The 9201-nt window shown below is 37.2% G+C and overlaps 1 protein-coding gene across 3 annotated transcripts in view; it reads left to right on the top strand.

The window, feature by feature from the left end:
* Window positions 1–3469: 3469 nt before the first annotated feature.
* The window catches only part of LOC114160758 (plexin-B2-like), a 125221-nt gene continuing 119489 nt past the window's right edge, over window positions 3470–9201 (top strand). For all 3 annotated transcript variants that reach the window (XM_028043520.1, XM_028043518.1, XM_028043519.1), the window contains exon 1: window positions 3470–3836. The gene's annotated coding sequence lies outside the window, so the exon portion shown is untranslated. The remainder of the gene's footprint in view (window positions 3837–9201) is intronic.

Genomic DNA, 9201 nt, shown 5'->3' with positions numbered 1-9201 from the left:
AAGAGCTGGAGCTTCTTAAAGAGACAGGGGCCCAAATTCAAAGCATTAAATCAGGAAGTAAATTTTTTTTTAAGTCATATTTGATATATATAGCATTTTTATAACTGTTACGTCCACAAAGGGCACAACATATTGAGGACGCGAAGACAAAAATGAGGATTCAAAAGTCATTTTTATTTTCAATTCTCTCGACCTTTTTGTTTAAGATGAGCTTCTTTTGATTTTTCTGTGAAGAAAAAGAGAATTAAATCCTCGGTTCCCCGTGTCCCAAAAAAGAAAGAACACAAAAATCCCAAAGTATAAACAGAAAGTTGGACCTGATGAGCCGATCAAAAAGAACAAAACGGTACAGCAGGAGGCCAACCCTATACAGGGCCGTCGAAGCCCCTGCTAGTACCGGACTACAAGAAAAAAGAAACTACCGTTAAAGAAAAATCGGAAACAGGACAACCGGTCCCACCAGGTCAAAAATTACAACAAAAACAAAACATCAACCAGACAAACAGCTAACAAAAACTACCGTGTGGCAGGCTGGAGACGTGCGCACCGCGTCAGAACGCATCCTCGGTGTTGGTTGGGAGTGGGCGTCGCCCTTACCTGGCGCAACCCAGCCTATTTATAGGCGGTCCAACAGCGTCACAAATTAACGGACCAATTACAAGAAAGAATTATCAAAACTCTAAAGTATATTAAACAACAACAATCATACAACTAACTTCTATACAAAATAATCCAAGTGAAAAAAAAAATAGACAGAAATAAATACAATGTGCCGGAGCACATAACAATAACAACTGAAGGTATCATAGTTCCTTGATTCTGCTATAAAATGACACTGTGTGCCTGAAACATATAATACCGCCCCTTTAAGAGTAGGGATGCTAACGTGAAGAAATAGTTTTCTGCCACTTTTGACTTAATCTGACCAGAAGGTTTTCTTCTGAACGTTAGCTGTGTCTGCTTGCCTTGTGTCTAGCTTGAAATATATACATATATTTTTATGTTTAGCTCTTATATAAATGACACGTACTGTATGTTGTTTATGTAAGAATACCTATTTGTTTAGCTTCCTTTTTACAAAAAGTTAGAGTGTTTAACATTTAAAAAATTAATTAAAACAACATCATAAATGGCAAAAGAAACACAAAAAGTATAAAATCAATTAGAATACATAACGATGAAAGACAAAGGGAAATAATAAAAATCATATTCACTGAATTCCCATTTAGCACCACGTTGTTATGTGATTTGATAAATGCAATAAATGACGCTGTTAACTTATTATTATTATTATTATTATTATTATTATTATTGCTTGATTGAGAATAATTTTGACATACGTTTTAAGTTTCATTGACTTTTATATCTTTTCAAGCTTTTTAGCACTAAAACCAAGAAATTGCTCCTTTATTAACTTCCTGTCTCAGCAAGCTGTGCTACAGTGCAAACAACTTAAAACGTGTCGGCTAATAAGTTTTTATTTCTATTTTGATCTATAAAATTTGAATCTAACAACATTCTTTTTGTTATGTTTTTTTTTGTCATGAAAAAATCAGAAGTTTATTTTGAAAGTTGAAGTTCAGAAGCTGTAGCTTTCAGCTGCCACAAGAGGGCGCTGCAGCCTCAACAGCCAGTTAATAACTAAACAGCCCAGATCGTTTATTTTACTGTAAATTACATGTTCACATGTTTTTACTGCAAAGGGAATAAAAATCTAGTTTATACTGTCCCGTTTAGCTGTTTTTCATGCTTGTTTGATTTGTTCAGGAGGTATTTACTAAAAATATAAAAGTTATCTCGGTTATGGATGAGAAAATTTACTTTTCAGCAGCATAATAATGCTTATAATGCTGCTTTTTTGTGTGTATTGATTATTTTTACGCCTATTTGCAATATTTTATTTATTTTTCCTCATAGTATAAGCAAAATAAAAAGAATACCAGCAAAGCTAAGTGAAATAAACTCACATTTGTACTTGAATCATCATTTTTCTTTTGAGCTCCTCTGGTCCAAGTTGTTCCCGTTGACTGATGCTTACTGCAGAACTCAGGAGACTTATGAAACAAAGGGTCAGGCCTCCGAACGGCTCCGTGTCAAGGATTACTTCTCTCACAAATTCTCCAACAACAAAGCCTCCATTGTGTCCCAGCAGACCCTCAAATTAGCAGCGGGAGCGAATGGACGCTTAACGGGGCCTGACAGCTCCGCCAGCCTCCCGGAACTCTGATGACTTCTCCTCTCATCCTCTAAAATTAGAAATTATTTAAAGTGTGAGCAGGAAATAAAAAATAAGCCCAACTTATGCATTTGAGAAGATTAAACAAGTTGTTGTTAATGTCCATAAAAGCAGGAGTTAGGAGTCTGAAAATGAATTAGGCTGAAGTTTTTCTAACGTCTCTTGGAAAAAATAATGCGGTTCATTCAGGCATTTCTGACCCAGAATGGATTTATTTTTAAATTCACACAGACACAATCTCAGATTTTAAGTATACTTTATATTGTTTAAAATTATCTTTAATTTAAACCAGAATTTAATTTGTGAATAAACTTTTTATGATACAGCTTGTGTTCCTGAAATGAATTTCAAAATAAAACTCAATTTCGCTTCTTGGAAACAACTAAAGAGCTCAGGATTGTTTATTTCTCAAGGCTGTGATAATTCTTGCTTCCTGATCATTATTTTTCCTTCCACTAAACTTTCAATTCAATCAATCAGCTACTTAGGTCAAACTTTTATCAGATGGTGGCAGTAACTGAATGATCTAACACTAAATCTAGAACTGCAAGTTTCTCATAACTTTGTCAAAAACAAACAAACAAACAAACAAAAAACATAAGGAATTGATCAATACTTTAAAATCCAAACTTAAATGCTAACCTGACTATTTCTTGCACTAATAGTGTTGGAAATATTTTTTGTAATGTATTTTTTAAGTCTTTGATGTCAGACATGCTTTCGTGTTGGGCTGTTTTATATCAAATTAAATGTTCCATTTAAGAAAATGTAATAAATCACTTTATTGTAAAACCTAAGACAAATTTACAATAGTTTTTTTCTTAGCTTTCCGTTTTAATTAGTTTATGTTGCTGACCTCTGACTTAGATCTTAGCAGGAGATTTATATTTTAAAAATAATTTATTTATTGGACTGATGTGGTATAATTTTATGAAAATTTTAATTCTAGGAATTGATTAGCTTTAAGCTAGTTCTCAAAATAAATAATTGCCTTAAATATATTACTGTCTGTGTTTAAGCTTCTCTAAAATAAATTGATATATTAATTAGATTCGAAATTTGTCCAAATTTGCTTGTGTATTGTTATTTTATCCACTTTTTGGGTGTTTTTGTTTTTCCATGTTCAGAGTTTTTGTTCGGAAGCGTTTTACTTTGAAAGTGAGCAGCCGGAACTTCCGGTGGTAACTCCTGGGGACGTGACGCAGCTTCTCCAGCCTCCGGGGAGTTTAGCGAGAGGAAGAGGAGGAGGAAGAAGGACAGCTCTGCTCCCGTCTCATTTCTAAGCTCCTGGAAGGAGAAGCAGCTGGATGTGAGCTCCGCTTCTTCTGGACTCGTTTTCGGTCGCAGCGGACTCGGACATGTAGATTTAACCGAGTTTCATGGCGGACGAAGGAAAGAAAAAGAAATAAAAATCTCGGTTTTTTTTTTTTGTGGGTTTTTTTTTGTCGTGGGAATGTCGTTCAACTGAAACTTCAGGAAACACTCAAGGATTCATTTCGGTCCGAATCGCTTTGCTCGCAGCAGGATGTGAATTTGGGAACTTTTCAGCACCGGGAGTTTATCTGAAGCGCATTTTGTGGGACACCGGGAGGATTCAGAGGTAAGTCCGTCTTCTGTCACTTTCAGGCGCTGCTGTCAGACTGACGGACAAGTTTTCCTCATTTTTTAAACAACTTTTAAAGCTTCAGGGGAGAATTTAAAGAGAGTAAAAGCTTTATTTTTAAGAGCTCTGAGTACTAAACGTGTTTGGATAATCTGGATTATGACCTAAAATAAGATGCTGTGTGAAATATTGATTCATCAGTTAGCTTTAATGGCTACAGCTGCTAAAATCATTATTGAAGCAGAAAAAAGCTTAAGAATGGGTCAAAAATGTTGTTTTTTGTGTTGAATCCAGATGTTTCTGCTTCTTTGACTACAAATGTTACATAAACTGAATTTTAGTTCTGATCTTGTGAGTTTGGACTAAAATAGACTGAGAAACATCTGCAGCATGTTTAGACTCTGCTTTGCTGCTATTCTGACTAACAGGAACATCCAACCAGATTTATTATCCTGCTCAGCTCTAATAGAAAACTTTTGACGGGGTTTTTCTTGGTGCAGATGCAGGAAGTGCTTCACATTTTTGGACTGTTGGGTTGCAAACTAAACCCTGAGCAGAAGCCAAAAAAGAAAACAACAGTTGCATAATCTGAATCTGCTGGACTGTTGGGTCATCATCACTGATCAGCACTAATCACTCCAAGTTTTCCATTCATCTCTTTAAATCTTTTCAAACTTAAATATAAATTTCATTACTGTGATTCTTTTTCTGGTTAAGTGTTGATTTTTCCTTCAACATTCTTGTGACATGAGCGGTAAGTTAGTCCAACCAGAACCTGCTGTGGTGAAAACTTTGTTAATGATTCAAAGCTGAACAGATCCAAACTGGCCTTGTTGCTGGATTTAGAGGAATCATGTTGGATGTTTGGATGGATCACAGGGTATTTCATCAATCTGATCTTTCCCAGCGTTGCATGTCGAAGCTGTTTATGAAAGTTGCTGACTTCGTTGATGAACTCTGTGGACTGCACTATAATAGATTAGTCAAGGCAGATCAAAGGGCTTTACGTGATTAAAACACAATAATCAATTATGAAACAAACAATCCAAATTACATTTAGTCAAATTCCATCATCAATATTTACCATCACTGGCAGCTCTAACCAGCTGGGTTTGAGCCTTGATTTAAAGGAGCTCAGTGTTTCTACTGTCTTGCAGTTTTCTGGGAGTTTGTTCCAGATTTGTGCTGCGTAGAAGCTGAAAGCTGCTTCTCCTTGTTTGGTTCTGGTTCTGGGGATACAGAACAGAACCAGAACCGGGAGACCTGAGAGGTCAGGAAGGTTGGTACAACAACAGCAGATCTTTAGCTGTTCAGTGATTTATTAACTAACAGAAGTATCTTAAAGTTTATTCTCTGAGCTGCAGGGAGCCAGTGAAAACACTGCTGCAGTAATCAATGCGACAAAATATAAACGATTAGTTTCTCTAGATATTGCTGAAAATGTTCTTCAGGTGGTCGAAGGCTGACTTTGTTACTGTCTTTATGTGTTTCTGAAGGTTCAGGTCTGAGTTCAGGTTTCCGCCTGATCTCTAGTTTCCATCTGTACTAACTGAAGCTGTGTGTGTTGACTCCAGATCGTTCTGTGTTAATAAGTTCTGTTTTTGTCCGTCTGAAGAAAGTAATGGCACCAAGAGACATTAACTTGTGATTGGAGGGTTCGGAGTCACCTGGTGACATCATAACATAGAGTGGCATATCATCTGCGTAGTTATGGTTGTTAACCTGATTAATTGTTGTGATCTGAGCTATTTAGATGTTAAGTAGAAGTGAACTGTTGCAATGACTCATTCGTTCTCAGGAAAACGTCAGTCAGCTCTTCCAAAATAGATTTATTTCACAATTTTGAAAGTAAACCAGTATAAAGGCGACGTATTTGCTGAGTTTGAGAAATTTCCAGCCTGTCATGTTGGAAGAAAAACATTCTTGACCTCTGTTCCTCCATTTTCCTGCACCGTCTTGTAATGTAACTGAGAGATTCTGCTAATCAGAACAAACATAATGAAATCCACCTACATCGTGATGTAGGTGGATTGTACCTACATTATCCCCACTTACAATGTCTGTTTAGACAGAAAGGAATTCATCACTTTCTGCTCTAGCTAGCAAGAGTTCACACGATAAAACACATCGGATAAACCCTCATCATTGTTCCTGGACGGTTTACAAACTTTTTATACAGGAAACTTTGTCAACCATGAAAGAAAATAGATCCTGGCAAACCTGTCTGATTATTGAACGTGGCTTAAGTAGAGGATGGAGGTTCTGTTGGTTTGTTTATAAAGGCACCTGTCAGAAATATGTGGACTACACTGTACGTGTTTCAGTCTGAAACCTGTTTGAGAGGAATGCTGCCGATGGAGTCACTCAAAAAAACATTTTGTTCACAGGAAGTTATGGTGGTGAGGTCAGAGTTGACTCAACCCGGCCTGAGATATGATCTCATTTTTCTGCTCTTAACTTTAGTTTTCAAAAAAATGAAAACTTTTTGCAATAATGTCAATTCCTTTATGCTTTTTTTTTTGTAATTATTTTTTTATTTAGAAAGACAGATTTCCATCACATTCGTTAATTACAGCTTTACCCATTTAAGATCGTACATAAGTATACAACCTGAGAATCCAAGTGATTTTGTCCATACTGATATTTTCTTTTACAGACTAAATTCCTGTATATTTTATGTCTAAAAAATTCCATTTAAATAACCGACACCATATATCAACAAAATAAACATTTCATTTAAACCCTTTCTGCTCATAAATTATTAAATTAATAGACATATGAGCTTAACAACAAAGATATTCATATTTTCTGTTATTCAGGTTACTCAACCATCAAACTGGAGCAAAGTGTTTCAGGATCATTCATGGAACATCTTTAGAAATGTAAAATGTGGATGCTAATATTAGCATTAGTTACATCTTTAGCATAGAGATGGTATTTAGGCTAGCTGATAGGCTAACTCCTTTTAGCACAATTTGAACAAAACAGTCTTTTCCATCATCCAATCAGATCGTTAAGCAGAAATTAACCCCCAGTTGGCCGAGAGAAGAAGCTTCGTCCTCCATCACTGTTTGTGCATCAGCTTTATGTTTGTACCAGAAACACGCAAATACAAAGGTTCCTCCCAGAAATCCTGTGTAAAACAAATAATAAAGTAATGCAATTAAAAAAAAAAACATATTTGTAATTGATTAATCAAAATTAATGTATTAAAGTTCTGGCCCTAATATAACTACACAATAATACAATTGTCAGAGTGCAAAAATGCAAAAACACAAAATCTTACTAAGGAATATTTGTCTATTTTGTAGTGCAAACATCTCAGTACATTTGAAATCAGACTAAACTAACTTACAAGTAATTTTTCAGCAAGATATAAGAGCTTGTTCTAAGTAATGAGAATAAAACATTGTGTAGCTTAAGGAGCTTTTCAAAAGTTTATCAAATTGATTTTGCATCCAACCTGTTCTTGTATGGCTCTGCCATCTTTATTCCTTTATCAACTGGTTCCACTAAAGAACATTACTAGTTAATCAATTTGAACTAAATTTAAAGTAGTAAGCCATTAATTAATAATTAATTGTAAACTGATTAATTGTTAAAAAACAAATGAGAATGATTTGTCAAAGCAATCTTAAATATTTGCCGCGTCCCGGTGTGTGTTTGGTTTGTCCAGCTGGTAATGAGCTGCTGTGAGCTCAGAGCAGTGATTGAAGACGGCCGTCTGGCTGATTGCCGATCTGGTCTGCCTCCTCTTTAGAAATGATAACATGTGAAACACCTGTGGCGCCGGTGTTCTGGGAGTTAGCTCGCAGTGACGCTGTGGGATGAACGTTGTGGGGGTAAATTGATGCGTTGGGTTTAAAAAGGGTGTAATGACTGCAGCTTTAATTGCACGGCTCGTCGTTTGCCTCCAGTGGATGCGGTCCGGTTGGTCTGGTGATGAATCAGTGGCGTTCCTCCTGCCTCGGCTGCACAGTTCCCTCCCTTGTTCACGGATCACTTCACTAATTTTCTGCCATTCAAGCTCAATTTAAGCAGCTTTGAGGGAATCCAGCATGGATACGTGGTGCATTGTGGAGCTGAGGCCCTGCTGAGGAGCTTCAGATGGTGAGGCCGATCTGCATCACATGTGTGGACCGGTCCTGATTTTTCATCTCATTGTTCTCTCTCTCCGTTTCCAACAATGCAAAATATTCTAAGGGCTTCAAGTCCCAGTTTCTCTGTAATATTCATCTAAAGTCTTTGTGAGAAGGTTTGTTCTCAGAAAAGTGCAGAACTTTACTTTTTACTGTTACAGACTTCAATAAATTCAACTTTTGAGTAACATCCATTTTTAGTGTTTATTACTTCGGACAAAATCCCATGAAAATGCCAAACGTTTGCACAGATTATAAACCAGTGTATTATCAGCTTGGCTGCAGTGTGACGCTGATAATACCGTTACCCAGCAGGCTGTTGCTAGGCAACCAAAGAGTGAGCGAGTTAGTTGATTCCAACTTAGCTTAACTAGCCGTGAGAGGTTGAGCAGCTAAAGCATTTTCTCTGCCTACATCTCCCAGAATGCTGTGTGGTTCTGGACCAGAGTCCAGTGACTATTCTATATGTTGAATATTGAATATTCTATCTGACTGTGTGTCTGTCCTGATATATACTGTTATTTATTTATTGTCCAGCCACAGATTTAGCTTAAAATCTTTTCAGGTCCCAAAGGTTTTTCAGGTCTCAGGTTTTCACAGTTAGTGACGGCGTGTTGCGTCTGCGGCGCCGCAGCTCATCTGTGAGTGGAGGACAAGGTTGTATGCTGACCTCCAAGTAAGGAAGTCAGGAATGCGTGGTTCTGGCAGATTCTATCTGGCGCCGGCGTTGTGAAGCGGAGAAATAATAACAACGCAGATTCAGAAAGGATCCCCTGCTGTGCGTGCTGCAAACTCCAGAAGCACAGCTGCAGCGATTAATTACTCCATCCATCCATCCATTTTCTGTTCACCCTTGTCCCTAATGGGGTCGGGAGGTGCTGGTGCCCATCTCCAGCTACGTTCCGGGCGAGAGGCGGGGTCACCCTGGACAGGTCGCCAGTCTGTCGCAGGGCAGCGATTAATTACTCTGTCACTCAATCATTTAGTTATTAATGGCTATAAATTCCTTGATGTGCTCAGAGAAAAACACCTGAAGCCAAACCCAGCTGGCTGACCAGGAAGGCTCGCTGCTTTAGCTCCTCAAAGTTAGCAAACACAAAATCCTACCAAGTATTTTGTCTTATTTTCTACTGCAAATGTCTTAGTTTAGTCTTATTGTAAGTGAACTAACTTACTAGTAAAGATAAAATTGTTACAATTACTGATTATTTCACTTGTAAGTT

The sequence above is a fragment of the Xiphophorus couchianus genome, chromosome 17 (genome assembly GCF_001444195.1).
Source record: "Xiphophorus couchianus chromosome 17, X_couchianus-1.0, whole genome shotgun sequence".
NCBI lineage: Eukaryota > Metazoa > Chordata > Actinopteri > Cyprinodontiformes > Poeciliidae > Xiphophorus > Xiphophorus couchianus.
This window is presented reverse-complemented; position numbering and strand designations above follow the sequence as displayed.